The 15,979-nt window shown below is 31.8% G+C and overlaps 1 protein-coding gene and 1 long non-coding RNA gene across 4 annotated transcripts in view; one reads left to right on the forward strand and one right to left on the reverse strand.

Moving 5' to 3' along the window:
* Positions 1 to 15,979, reverse strand: part of LOC114122021 (E3 ubiquitin-protein ligase TRIM9) — a 65,598-nt gene that overhangs the window by 20,974 nt on the left and 28,645 nt on the right. The window lies entirely within an intron of this gene.
* On the forward strand, positions 12,691 to 14,982 carry LOC126549403 (uncharacterized). 2 transcript variants are annotated; one of them, XR_007603521.1, is made up of 3 exons: positions 12,691 to 12,816; positions 13,010 to 13,122; positions 14,885 to 14,982. It is a non-coding gene; the product is annotated as an uncharacterized LOC126549403 (long non-coding RNA). The 2 variants fall into 2 exon arrangements; XR_007603522.1 differs by having other exon boundaries at positions 12,692 to 12,781.

A 15,979-nucleotide genomic window follows, 5' to 3' on the forward strand; every position in this document is an offset into this window, starting at 1 on the left:
AGAATAAGAAACTCGGTTCCGTTTTTTTTTTTATTCTGTGCTTATTGCCTCGAAAACGACAACGGATGCGTGAGCGTTCTACAGGGTATATGGAACACAGTGTTTATCAGCACGTATGAATAAAGCTAACGCAAAAGAGCGAAAAACGCAGTGGACCTCCCTGTACATTATAATATGCATTTATACGGAACATCACGATAGACGTCAAAAGCGCGAGTTGGTATACATGTAGTGAGGAGGGGTGGTGTCAGTGGTGTATTTATATACGATTTTGGGGCGGACGATGAACAAATACAAAAAAACTCCCTTTGCTTTGTATCATTTAAGATTCGACTAAAATTGCATATTTTCTCTATAAATCTAAACTGTCGCATCTAAAATCAAATAAACACAATGTGGACAAATAATACATTTCTATAATAGTATATATTTTACACCGAGGGTGTGAAATAAGCTATTTCAGCCGCAAATGATGCACAGTGCGGCAGGTGCTGACGAGGGCTGCATTTTGTTCAGGACGGAAATTACCTTCCCGCACGAGCCACATAAACCATTTTTTTTTTTTTTTTGTAACACTTCCCACCACTGCTTCTATCGATATTACGATAATCCATAATGGCATATAATAAACCACTCGTACCATTCTCGGTATCATCTGGATTCACCAAAATGATTCATAGATATATGAAACAGCACGGATGCAAATCACCTAACAGACAATATATTTCGATGCATATATTAAACAAGATGATCGAATCGATGAGTAAAAAAAAACATTTGCTTTCCAAAATCAAAATTCATTTTATTTACGCATCAACCTGTATTGAAATTATTTTATCTAACTATATACGTTCAAGTTCTAGAAAACATATAAATACAAGTAGATACATTTTTTTAAACAAATTTTAATAGAATTATTAAAAAAAGCTTTAGGGGCTGATTTATCGCCCCGGTCAGCCTCCCCTCTCCCGTAAATAAAAGTCACTGCTTATAGGGGATGAAGATCACTTCGCGCTACTGGGACTTATGAGCGAGTGCAGCAACCCGTATATACTTTGCGTTAAATTTAGAAAGACTAGTGCGACATAGATTTTCATATAATATAATAATATATTATATACCGAACAGATTTGGCGAGTCGTAAATAGATTTTTCTCGTCGCGAGTCCCCGCGGTATAAGCTCTTCGGTTCTGGACAGTTTGACAACCATCCAGATAGCAGCCGAGCGACATCGCCGTAGTAAGTATAGCGCTAGCCCACATATTTTTGTAGTAAAAATACTCGCAGACTTCCCTCGTATTATTATTATTATTATACGGTCGTCCAACGCGTAAAACAGCTCTATATCGACATTTTCGTGTGTGCATTACCATAATATACATAATACTATAATCGTATAAAGAGTACAACATATGCGCGCGCGCTTGTGTATGTGCGTGTATGTGCATCGCGGTTGTGTATTACTATTATTATTATTATTATTATTATTACAAGCTTAACGGTCGCATTCCAAAAAGCTTAGTATATAGTAAAAAAACTAAAAATGTTCGAAATCTATATTCGAAATTAAAAATATTTTACGCCTCACTTTATCGTTAATATCACTATTATTATTACTACTAACAGTAGGGAATAATATATATATGAGTACACCGTATACGCACATTATTATTAAGTATTATTTTTTATTATTATTTATAATAATATGCTCTTCACATTCCTATAAATGTATACCTAAACAAGGTGATTTATCGAGCATGCGCACCCCCATTTTTTCCTTTAATAATGAATATTTATTCAAATTCTGATTTTTGGAATGATTGAATTATTCCGTATATAATCTACATTATACATATTATACTCGTATCGTTGCAATAACCCCATACAATCGTTTTATCGTCTTTTTAAATACGTGTTTCTATGTGTATACATTGCACGAGGCATGGTTTTATGTATTTTCGAAATCACCTAAGTATATTAAAAAATACGCATGACCGGAAAAAAGAATTCGGATTGAGGATACAAAGCCGATAAATGGTTACATAAATTAGGTAAAATTAAAAAATTAAAAATACTAATTTTTCCTCGCTTATTTTTGGTATAGATGATTGTTTTGGTTTTTTTTTAATTATATTACTTTATTTTTGTTTCTTATTTACATTTTATTAGTTTATCATATTGTCGTACATACCAATAATATATATTATGATAAATACTATCAGTTAGAACTCTCTAGTTCGACATAGAAGACAATAAGATTTATTTACAATGGTCGGGAACACTGCTTGCATATTTATTACTCATACATTTTTTTTTAAAAAAAACACAAAATCTACAAAGGCGGGTACACGATGTTTCCCAGACGTTTTGGAACAGAACCAAAATTGTGAACGAGGTCACAACCGTCACACATCGTATATACTCTGTCGAAACTTGACATGGAAACGGATCAATTCATTAGGTATATGCGTAAATAATGAATACGACTGTTTGAAAATTCAAACACGAACTTTACGGTAAAACTTTGTCCTCGCTTAGGTAGTAAACTATATTATTATAATATTTACGATAACATACAATCATATTACCGTTCGCAACTAACACACGACATATTATTTACTACGCGCACGCGAATCGCGTATTTTTCGATTTTTTCAACAACATAAAAACACAATGCCCGCACAGATAATAATCGTTTGAACTCATTAGAATGTACACACAATCAATGCATACAAATATACAACGGAAACTATTCTGATGTGAATTATTATATAATAGCGTAGTACATCATATTATACCATACTAAAACGAAGTAGGAACCAAACACATTCAGAACGTATACACAGCGGCAGCGAATGATCGATTAATCGCAATAACACCAATAAATAATAATATTAATATAATACAACATAACGACTTCTCCGGCATCTCTGCGGGGAGACCGTAAAAACGTTTAATAACTGCCGATTCATCCTGCTGCAGCAGGTGTCAAATGTATAATAAACCAAGGTCATCTATAATATTTTAATGATGAATGTACCTCTAATAAGGACCGCGCACGAAGCTATTGGAAACGATATTGTTTGTATTGTAAATGCGTACAACCTACTTATTGTTTGTTAACACTTTTTGGGTCAGTAAAAATGCTTCCAAAAATTGAGAGGGGTCAAAAGTTAAAAGTTTTTATTTTTAATAAACGTTATAGTCGGTAAAAACAAAAAAAAAATTTAGGAAAACAGGAATTATTAAATTTTAAGTTATGTAAGTATATGGTTTAAATAATATTTATTATTATAATATAATTAAATACTAATAATACTATAATAAATTCAATATTTTCAGAAAAAATGATATCAACCTATACAGTAATACTAAAAGTAAAATAGATAACAATATAGTATATCAAAAATAGATTAAGAATTTACTTAGTGATATGGGCTGATACTCTAACCGGCCGTCTACGCGCAGAATGATTTTTTCGTATATACAATGATTTATCACTTAATTTAAATTTAACACACCTACCTACAATATTAATCCACTCAACACCTAATTTACAGCATACCTATACAATTTCAATGATCAGGATTTGTATAAATTAATTATTATGAAAGGAAAAAGCGGGGTTGAATATGTTTGACAAATCACTCTGTATAGCCATAAGTTTTATTAAACGTATGGCATAAGTGTACACTGTACAATGTATACACACGTATTTCAGATAAGAAATCGACTAGAAGTCTATCAATCATTATTTAATTTAAAAACCGAGCACGCAGCGCCGCAACGGTACGATTGCAGATTGTCTCATCGGCGTAATAACATCATAATACATTATTATTACTTACAACTTACAAGTACGTACGTGCATACATATAATATACGAGTATAAAATACGTATCCCAGTCGTGGTAAAAGCATATATTATAACATTAAAAACTACAGCGTCGTATAAAGAGCCCTTCTTAGCATTACGCATAATAAGTATTATTATACACGATTAAACTCTGAAAGTTTTCAAGACACGATACATACACAGTTTCCGAGGAACGAGTTATACTTGTGGACCACATATGGTTCCCAAAATATAATTTTATTTAGTGTTATTTACATATCACTCCTCGCTGGCTATACGTTGTAATAGTCTAGCGTGAACCTATATAGATTCTAAATAGAAGACACCATTCTTTCATTGAAATCTAAGCATTACGTAATTTTTTTCTCTAGAAAAATGCACTTATTACAATTAAGACCTAAAATTTATTTATTACCTACCTATATGTTTTAAAATTTTAAATAATATTTCAAAAAACGCTAGTATTGAGATGGTAATCCATCATAAGTCATAAAATATGAATTTTGATTTTTCCAATAACAAACAAATAAAATCAACATTCTCGGTAATAAAATATAAATTTTAACATTATTAGCTTCCTCTCTTCTAAGGCCCTTCGATAAACAACGCGACAGTATGATTTTCGTTTTTCGGGACAGCCCGCGTGAACAAGTCCGACAGCCGCGACATTTCGGACACGAAGATTATTATTATTATATTCTGTATTCACAAACAATATATATATATATACATACATACATACATACATATTACATATATACATAAATATACATATATATATACGTAGGGACACGCGTCGTCATCATTAGTCATTACTCATTATAGTCCCGCCATGCAACACTGCACCGTCGGCAACGACGACGAATTGTATATATATTATTATATTTTATTATGCGACGTTGAGTACAAGAAGACGGATTGAATAGGCAGCAGCTGCAGCAGTACAAAAAAAAAGCTATACACATCCGAAAGAAGAGTGACGAACTTGCATCGACGTTCGTGTACAAGAGAGTCAACCGCGGGATATATAAAAGGATTAGTGTGCGCGGACGGAGAGGAGGAGAAAAAAAACGTACCTATTATATACGAATGAAATCTATTTAGTATTTTTATACATCAACTCCGCGGCACCGCCACCCGATAGTCGGCTGAGAGAGACTTTAAAATACAAAACGTGCGCTTAAAATTCACCCCCTTTCGGTATACGCTTATATAATACGCGTGTGGGGGACGGTCGACAATTACCGACGCACAACGCGATAAGAACTGCACAGCGCACGCAACGCCTTGTGCGCGTATTATATATATATATATTAATAATGTAATATGTAAACGGGACTTATGGGACTTACGGGTACACGGCCTTGCACGCGCTCACAACTAAATACATTTTCACGCTATACGGAGTGGTTGTGAATTCATCACCAAAGTGTCCCGCCGGAGCGCGACGTATACATTTTCGATATCGCGCTAAGCGGACAAACCTCGATGATCAGTCGTTTTTAATTTTTAAACTACATAGGTATCATAATATAATATTATTTATATAAAAAACTTCGACGAGATCAAAAGTATATACTCGACACTTTTGTACAACACAAACATTGGGCACCGAAAATATTAAGTCAAGTTTAAACAAAATATTTTTAGATAAATATCAATTAGTAGTTTATATGGCTTTTGATAACTGCGGTCGGCATGGTAGATACCTATCTAAAGTAGACTTCTGAACGTCAGATTCGCAAATTTACTGAATAGTTTAAAATATTAACACAAATATTCCCCGTGTGTTGGGGTGCTATAGGGATAAAGAAATCGGTGCACACTGCACAAACATGTTATTATTTTTTTTGGGTAAAAATTGGTTGTGATGCTCAAACGACTTACGATTCGGCAGCGTGGAAGACACACTAGGGGATCGCCACCCGGCGCGGTGGATGAATAAATTCCATAATATATATATAGCTTTCTCGTCGTCGCCTTGACGCGCGCGAATGTAACTCGACAACAACACACTTATCCGGAGAGTAAAATATATATATTTTATTGCCAGGAAGGCTTATGTATATGATATAATACCCTCGACCCTTTGTATATACGTAAATATATAGGAACACTACAAAAACGAAAGGCGAAAAATGGAATTCGCTGTTTTAGAATTGCATTACACGCGATAAAACTAACCGAGTTGTTTTCCTTTTACGCTCTTCTACAAAAACACGTTAAAAAGTAAACGAGAGTGCGTGTCCAATTACAAGTTTTCTTTAGTCATCGCATTGGATGAGCGCGTATAAGACCTACGCTTGGTGCCACACTTATTATACGAAAACTAAACGAAAAAAATCAATTTAGGTGTTGGCAAGCCCCGTGGAAAAACCAAAAGCATTATATTATTTTATTACCAATTATTGTTGTTATTATTTTTCTTATTATATATTATTATTTATCCAATTTCAGATTTTGACCGTTTATACCAACATTGCCAACATGGGTATAGGCGCGCGCCATGAATATTATAATAACAATAATAACCCTCTGACGGTACGCAGTTGACTATAAACGCAGTAATATAAATCAAAAACGGTAAGGCCACTGCTTTCACCTATAGGTAGTAATATATAAATACAAAAATCGGCATTATCGTTAAATACGGTGGGTTATGGTCGTCGATGATGATAATCGAGGGTATACACATTCCAGTATACGAAAATATTTAAATCGTTTTTCCGATGATTTCTGATGCGCATATTATCTTATACACTATAACGTATGATATATATATATTGAAGCGTCTATAAACGTTCAGACTTTATAAGTTTATAGGCTCTAAAACGTGGTTTGGAAAAACGTGAATAGTACCTACGAGAACGTATTTAATTTACTGCGAGTAACCGGAAGTCAGTGCCCCGTAATGAACATTCGTGATTTACATATAGTTGCTGTGTCACGTGAAAATAAGTATAACACGCGCCGACTATATATTATATAGGTAGGTGGGAACGTTGTACATTATAGGTACACTTAACAGTTTATCAAAAAAATACCATTACACTTAACACGGATAAGTACTGATACATTAAGTCATGTTACACTTATTTTCAAGAAAAGTTTTAACGTTTTGGAAAATAATTTTTTTTCACATAATTACAAAACAAAAATATATTTTTTTACAAGTTTTTCACTTTTTTTAATGAAAACATACATTTTTAAATTTAAAATTACCAAGCACAATATTATTTAAAGAATTTTAATATACATATATTTAAAAGTCGAATTTCAAACAATTTATCATAATATGTTTATAATTAGGTAAACGTTTACATTAATATCATATGAGTGAAGTGGAGTGACACATCGTAGGTGTCCATAAAAACTTTAGTCCATTCTATACTCCACTCAGCTAAACTTTAAACATTTGCCTATAACCAATTAAACACTCGTTCGAAATTCGATTTATAAACATTGAATATCAACGTAGGTATGCTATCATACAAGAAAATAAAAATCTTTTAACATTTTATTTAAAATAATGTGAATAAAGTTTATTTTCAAAAAAATTTATATTCTTCGTGATAATGAGTGTTTACTTTTTAAATTAATCATCACTTTGTATACTGCAGGCAATATTATACTGAAATTGTACAAATAAAATAGTATTATACAAAAAAAAACGATTTCACTAAACGGATGCGACATCAATAGATATAAAAGTATAGTATTAAAACGCGATATATAAAGCAATATATACCATATATATATTGTAAGACAGAAATAAATCGAAAATGCGTCCAAAAAAAAAATGCAATTTACCGTAGCGCGATATTATGTCCTAGGTTTTCTCCCCACCCTCACACACACACATATATAGGTATATATAAATATAATGTGGAAGGTACAAAAACGTTTCTCTATATTGGTTCTCTACTTTTTTTTTACTTTGAATCAACTTTTAACGAATTCAGTTCACATGTGGCGCCTGTTTATTTTTCACTTTTTTCACCGTTCCGTGCCGAGAATGTTTAGTTTGAGCTCAACATCGATCTATACGGTAATAAACGTACATAGGAAGATACACGCGTGTATATATGTATATAATAGAACAACAACGGGCAACGAAGTCTGATAACTACCAATTTTAAAATGAAAAAAGCCTATAATTATACTTCTACGCGCGTTAATTGTGTCGGACAACGAGAACAGAAACACTGTCACACAAACACGGCTAAAGGCAGCTATAGTAATGTTACACTCCATCCCGTGTCATGATGAGAAAAATGATTTCCGACAATTAATTTATGGTAATACTTTAACTTGATGAAGTAATTCAGTATGATTGTGTTGATGAACCGAGTAATAATAAGTAATAACTATAATAAGTGATAACTGATTTAACATAAACATGGCTTGAGTACGATTAGATTCTACTTTCAGGCGTACACGCAGCAATATGTGATTAATACTTATAAAGTTATAAACATTATGGTATACCGCTACTTCACCGTAAAATTCGACAAATCAAACTGACTTTAGGATAAAAAGTTCGAATCGAGTGCTGTAGATTACAATTTACAGTAGAAGTAATAGAAACAACTATAAGAAGGCGTGTTATTGAAGGATTGTCGCAGATGACATTTATTAGAAATTGCTTGAAAGCTGAGCATTTATACGCGTGCACAAAAACACACCACAATTATACATAACACGCATTGTTTATTTATTTTTGTTATAAGTAATTTAGAACCAAATTATTTAATTGTAATACTGCAGGTAATCAAATTGATTTAATACGTAAGTAAAAAACAAAATAATAAAATCCATTACATTCATTCGATAAAAATTGCAGTGTAGTTAATAATGATGATGTATAAAGAAAAATAAAATGAAAATATTACACATATTTTTCTATATAAAATGATCGAGTAAACGCATCATAATAAAATTGGGAATTGTTGATGTTGGAAATAATACATTTTTAGATGTAATCAGATTGTAAAATTGAACAAAACAAATATATTTGTATGGCGTACATTAAAATTAAATGTCAGATACCACCCCTAACTTAACCATCCACCTAACAACAGATATTATCTTCACTATAGATCCCTCTTTGAGAGGAACAACAAATAATATTTACCTAGAGCAACGAAATCCTAAACATGCCACTGCAGGTTACGCATAAATCTGTGACTTGAGTTGGGTCTAAAAAGACAAATGTCACTTTTCGGCCGAATTGGGTTAAATGTTTTTCTCTCGTACAAAAAGGGGATAGTTCTATAATAAATAGTAGTCGAGAATTCGAGATGATGTAGGACAGCTGTATAATACAATCAATTGATTGAATTTCCGTAAAATGACGAATTCAATAATTAAAATACAATAATTGTTCCCGAAAGTTGGAAAAAGTCCATAAAAAATCACGGAAATAAAAATATGGTAAAAACCCCTATTTCAGGTAAAAAATTATAATGAATTATTTTTAATTTGTCCACATTTATTAAATTATAATCCAATAATCCTTTAACGGATTTTTTATTAATTTATTTAAATAATAATTAAATTTATCTATATAACAACTGACAGTATGTGATAGAACTATTAATTTGTAAAAAAAAAAAATTTTAAAATAATGTAAAATATTTTACATTTGAGATATTTTATATTTTTTGAGTAATTATTATTTATTATTTATATGCTATACTTATACATACTTATATAGGTAGATTCATTATTGACTGACACTTTTTGGACATTTATAAGGATTTTCGGAATATTTGTTGCATTTTTCGAGATTTTAACTTTAAGTATTATGTAATGCATTTAATGCAAAAACTAAATGATAATTTTATGTATTTATTCAGATTGCAGTTAAACTTGTATTACATAATACAATAACATAGCTTAATTAACTAAATAATTATTTGCTGAGCGGCTTTTTTTTCCAGTGCCTTTTTTTCCTAAATTCGTACATAATAATATTATACGTTGTAGTTATAATACGAATCGTAAACAAACTTTTTATACTAGTACATCGAACGTGTGAATTAAATCGTTATTATGGACGTCGCACACATCGGGTGTTTTGTATAGTTTATTACACAACGTAATTTAGCAGGCGAGTTCCGCTTTCGATTACAATAATAATATTATAGGCGCTCGACGTCGAATTCGTACACAGATATATATAGGTACGTGCTCGAAGTCGCGTTTTCGACACAATAAATCGTTTTCCCGACCAATAACATCACACACACACAAACACACACATAATACACGTGCAGTTGCAGTTGTGTGCACGCGCTATATGTATCATATCGGCGCCGAAATATAATATTATATTTGAACGATTCAATATTGATAAAAACGCATAATGCAGTTACGCGCGCATCACGACACGTATACTATACGGAATAATTCGAATGTCCGATTACGAATTGGATATTGTTCAGTGACCGTAAATCGTAAGCATGAAAATGTGAGGTATTTCTTTTTTCTACAGTATCATCAACAACACGTGTACATAATGTCGATTTTGGACACTCCTTTTTATGCATAGGTACTGCACAACAAAATAATTTATGATATTATGTTATATATAGGTACCTCCGAGTACGAAACACAAACGACGATATAACCACGGCTTTATAAATAATATCGTACGATATAAACCGGCTGCGTTTATTATGTATTGTATAATATTATTATACCGTGCTCACTGCTCTTTACGAAATTAAAGCGCATCTTTTCTCGTCCGAACGTTCCCCGGGAACGGTTATAACTGTATTGGGGTATATACATATATACACGGCCCAGCCACCCTCCTTCTCAGACACACAAAACGTCCTAAACTTACGACAATAAAACGCAGTCACGGGAAAATTCTCAGGGCCGTTTTAAACACTCCGTCGCGTACACTGCACGCGCGCGCATCATACATAATAATAATAATAGCTAGAAGGTATCTCCTATATACACGACCAAGTGCCAAAGTATTATATTTTATACATTATGTATATTATTTATAATAAACAACAAGACGGTTCATTTAAAGGTAAAACCTCCTACATATTCAAAAAGTATTAACATTTTGGAAAGAATATTTATAAATATACATTTTTTACCGTGTTGTAACGTTATTTCAAAATAATACACCGTTTTTGTAATGGTTTTTTTTTACATTTTCAAATGACGGCGCACATGTTTCATTTCATATTCCTAAGCAAAATATTTTTCTGTTAATTTTGATTCATTAAAATCGAAATGATGCTCCAAAATTTTGGGTTGTACTGTCATTCCATACGACTAGTCTAAACTTTAATTATGACATAAGTTAGAAGTTATGACTGATCTACTGAAACTTTCAAAAAAAAATAAATAGGGGTTTGAACCCCCTCAACTCCCCTCTAGATATGGCCTTGATATCAACTAATATTACAAATATATCGCTATTTTTTTTTTTTATTAAAAATCGTCGAATTTACTTTACGATAAAGTATCCTAAATCCCATTTTAACTCGTGTACCTACGCCCATCTTGCCATTCATTATAATTAAAAGTAAATAGCCTCCACACAATAACTTACTATAGTCACTGTTCACATGACGAGTGCAATATAATATAATATAAAGGTATTATATAAAGCGTAAATGTGCTACGAATCGCAAACGAACGATACGGCAAAGACAACGTCATCGACGTGCGGATCCGTTACGGAAACGCTTTCTCGGATGAAAATCGAACTCGAATGTGTAAGATATATCATAAATTCATAATACGTTATACTATATTATATTATAAGGACGACTATTTGGCAGACGGCGAGGCACTGCGGACGACGATTTATGCGGAGGTTTGCGATCGTGCGTGATGTACACTGCAGGTGAAATCAATGATCGCAATCGTTTTTCACGCGTTTTCCCCGGAGAAATATATAATATTCGATGTACATACGGCGGGCAACACTATTTACAGGTAAAATAGGAAATCGGAACCCATGACGGAGAGGGGGTGAAACAAAAAGTCTGCGCTACAGCAGCAGAGTAGAGATAAGTGACCGAGAGAAAGCGCCACGCGTATTATAATAATAACGCATAATAATAATGTTAAAAAAAATAATAATATATAAAACGAAAAACCGGAAAAACAATTCGTTGGGCCCGTGGTTTTTTTTTTTTTATTTTTTTTTTTTACCATGATATATATACTTATAAAATGCAATCGTATTGTACGCGGTCCTCGTCGTCCGTAAATTAATATTATTATATTCTTTTTCCGGTTTCGCCACGAAAAACGTGCTTGACGACGCATCCGTCCAAACGAAAACACGACACTAATATTGTTGTCGCAATAGACGTTGTCATGATTATTATTTTGATGATAGTACACAAGATTACAAGACAATTCTTTTATTAGAACTTTTAGTAGGGCGTAATGAATGGGACTGAGGAGGCTACAGCCTCCCCGAAATTTCTACAGGAAAATTATTTAAAAACTCTTTGGGTGTTCTGCATTGGACCAAATTAATTCATGAGTGATCTAGTATAGCACGATTAAGCGTTTTCATCAGCTTTTCAGTTTTTAAAATTCACACAACGTTTTTACACTATATCCCTAAAAAGATACCTACCATGTTTGGGTATTTTTCGTTTCAACAAAACGAAAGACCGTTTTTTAAAGAAGTAAAAACAAAATATATGTATGTCATATTATAATTATATTATACCTATTGGCTATTATGTAATAATAAAATAAGTACTAATAATATTTACAATAAATAAAATACATGACAAATGTGTTTTCTACTTAAATTCGTTTATTATATACATATAATAATTGATAAAATAATAATTTAAAAAATGTTTAGAAATTACGGATGGACTTTATTGATACTGCACTTTACCACAGCAGTTCACTATAATTATTATTGCAGTAAGTTTCTTTCACAACCACACGTGCGACGTATGGTAAGTTTTCGGCGTTTTTCTATTTACGTTGTTTAACTTCGAGTTACGCGCCCGCTGTCGGCATGATGCACTTACAGCTTTTTAGTTTTAATTTATGTTCATAAGTTATAATTTCTAACTTATACATATAACTTTTTAATGTAAGTTATATATACTTTATGTACATTAAAACCTACATATATTTTTATTATAGATTAATTAACACTCACGCGGCCAAACGAGTTATGTATCAGAAAAAAACGGTGCTTAGACGTGTCGGAGTTTTAAGATAAATTCCCAAAAGTGCTGTAGACCGAAGGATCCATTGTAAGTGTATAACTGCAAATCATCAACCCTCACCTTGTCCCCACTACACACCATGCACATATACACAGAGAACAAAATCCTGACTATACGCCCCTGCCGTTAAAATTATTTTTGTTTAAAACACACGACAACATATTATAATAGATAGTATACGAGTACGCACCTACTATTTTACTTTTTTCCATTATAAGCCACCAATGGGTACACTTGATGAAATCAAAAAATACGAATATCTTATAAACTGTTTCCTAGTTTGCGAGGAAATAATCAATCACCTTATACAACGCGTGATATATCTACCTATCTGTACAATTTTCTCCCGCCGTTTCCGGGTTTCCGGGTTTCCGCTTCAAGGCGAGGCTCGAAATCCCGAAGAAAAAAACAGTAGAGAGATATTTGGGGTTGAAGCAATTGTCGTCGTGTTATGTAGACACAAATAATATATTATAATTATATACACGAATGCGATCGACTCGTCACCACCGTATGTTACCACTTATACCACCCATCATCATCATCATGTGATTATTATTATTATACTGCAGCCGAAACCGAAAATAGAAATCGTATACCACAGAAAACGACACGGTCGGTCGGTCGCATGAAACAACCCTTCAATTATATTGTCGCGTTCAGTCATCAGTATATTACTATATATTATAATTTATAATAAAACTGGCCGAACGCGTAATAGTACCAGAAATAAACAAAACCGTATGGAGAAACAAAGGGGAAAAGACAACGATTATGTCGTTTTTAGCGATACGAAATTTCTTCATGAGCCTTCTCCTTTCTTTCTTCCTTTATTTCTTCCTTCCTTCCTTCCTCCTTCTTTCCTTTTATAATTACTTACTTGCTTATTTAATAACTTCCACGCCTCCGGCGTATATAATTTTATTGTTGTTATTATTATTATCACCATCGCAGTGTTCTAGTTAAAAATAATTATAAGTAAAGGAACTCAACTAACCGTTTAAAAACTGCGTTAAAAATGTTAAGTAATTTTTATGCGCTCACCCTATATAGTCATAATACAGATAATTCCAATACGCGCTGGTAATATAATTATATGCTACATGTACCTACTTCAAACAAAACATTAAAATAAATATTTTTTTTTATATTGAATACATAAATTCAGTCATAACAATAATTTTGTTTCATCTAAAATAATGTACTTATTACATATATTTTCGAAACAGGTAAATTATATTTTAAAGAAAATATAGTATATAGATAATATAATAATATAAATATCGATGAGTGAAAAATTACACGAAAAATATTATTCTGGTAATTTGGTCTCGTTATTATTAAAAATTATTAAGACGTATATATTATTTTCATGATCGTCACGAAAATCTTTTGTAATACAATTTCACGAAATTCGTGTTTGTTTTCAGTCCACCTGCTTCTCACTCTTCAGCCCCACCCCTCCGCTGCATACGATTCCATTACGAGCACTGATTATTATCATTATTAACATCTTACTCGACTCGACGACCGTCTTTATATAGGTAGTGTGTACAATATCGAATTTCATGCACAAATCACACGGGCGAAGGAGAACAGCCGGTATAGGTATTTTGTTCAAGACAACTCGTATAATAATATACGCCCTCCGAAAATAAACATGAAAAGACGAAACACTTCACACTTCGATCGTCTCTCCGCCGCGGCAACGTCGGAATTTTCAACGTGTATATTATTATATAATGTGTAGCAGTGTTTTAAATTATAATATTATTTTCTCCCTCAATAGGTATATAGGTATAGACTATAAGGTACAGGCACAACTCGCGTACCACAGTCCACAGATGAAGACGCGTCAAAAATGGGAACGTATTGCGTATGCAAAACAAAGGTAGGTAGTCGTTATTTTTGTGTATTTTTTCTTATAAAAATTATACGATATAATAAACTTCTAGAAAAATCTTAAAAATATGATATTGTAGTTCATAACACAATGTAGATAGTTATTATATAATATACAATTATATTTCACGTGTTATAACCAGAGATACTAGTTTAAGAGATAATTTTTTAAAACTTTTTAACGTAAAAATTTGATTTGTTTTCTTATTAGTTTCTAAAGAACTCAACTCATTCTTTTTTTACTTTTTAAATAGCTAAGTGTTGTCAGTTGATTTAAAAATATTCTATCAAGTGAAAATTCAAAAAATTGTTGTCATTTTTTTTAATAATTTTATATATTAATAAGTGACTTTATACATGGTTTTAAATAAAAAATAATCTATAATTTCTATTAATATGTTTCTTGTTAATCTAATATATTTATATATTAATAAGCAAAAAGTTTTCTTTATATTACGTTTCTTAAACAAATCAAATAAATATATTTTCCCATATTAACATTAAACTCAACGATTTAACTGAATTATTTGTTGACTATAAACTTTTAACTTAACAATATTGTGTTCATTCAACTTAACTTTAGTTAATTATAATAATGTATAGCGAGAATATACAAGTTTGATAATATAATGGCATAACTTATCATACTCTAAAAACGATTATAGTAAACTGCATTGGTTACAAAAATTGCAACAGCTAATAAAACATTGCGTATAACAACATTACATACATTCAGAAATCAACATTTTATGCAAATACACATAATCGTCTTTTTCTACAAGAAATGTATTTTGCATAGAGGTTTGCATTGCATATGGCATATAATTTATTTTTATACAACCACTAGTTTCAAGTCATAAGTCGTCATCGTATATACATTTAAACAAAACATATTACAATATCAAGTTTTTAATGACACAATTTAAGTAGTTGTCAGTGCACACACAATAAACAATTACATGTCTTCTAAGTTAAAATTTAA

Source organism: Aphis gossypii, chromosome 1, assembly GCF_020184175.1.
Source record: "Aphis gossypii isolate Hap1 chromosome 1, ASM2018417v2, whole genome shotgun sequence".
NCBI lineage: Eukaryota > Metazoa > Arthropoda > Insecta > Hemiptera > Aphididae > Aphis > Aphis gossypii.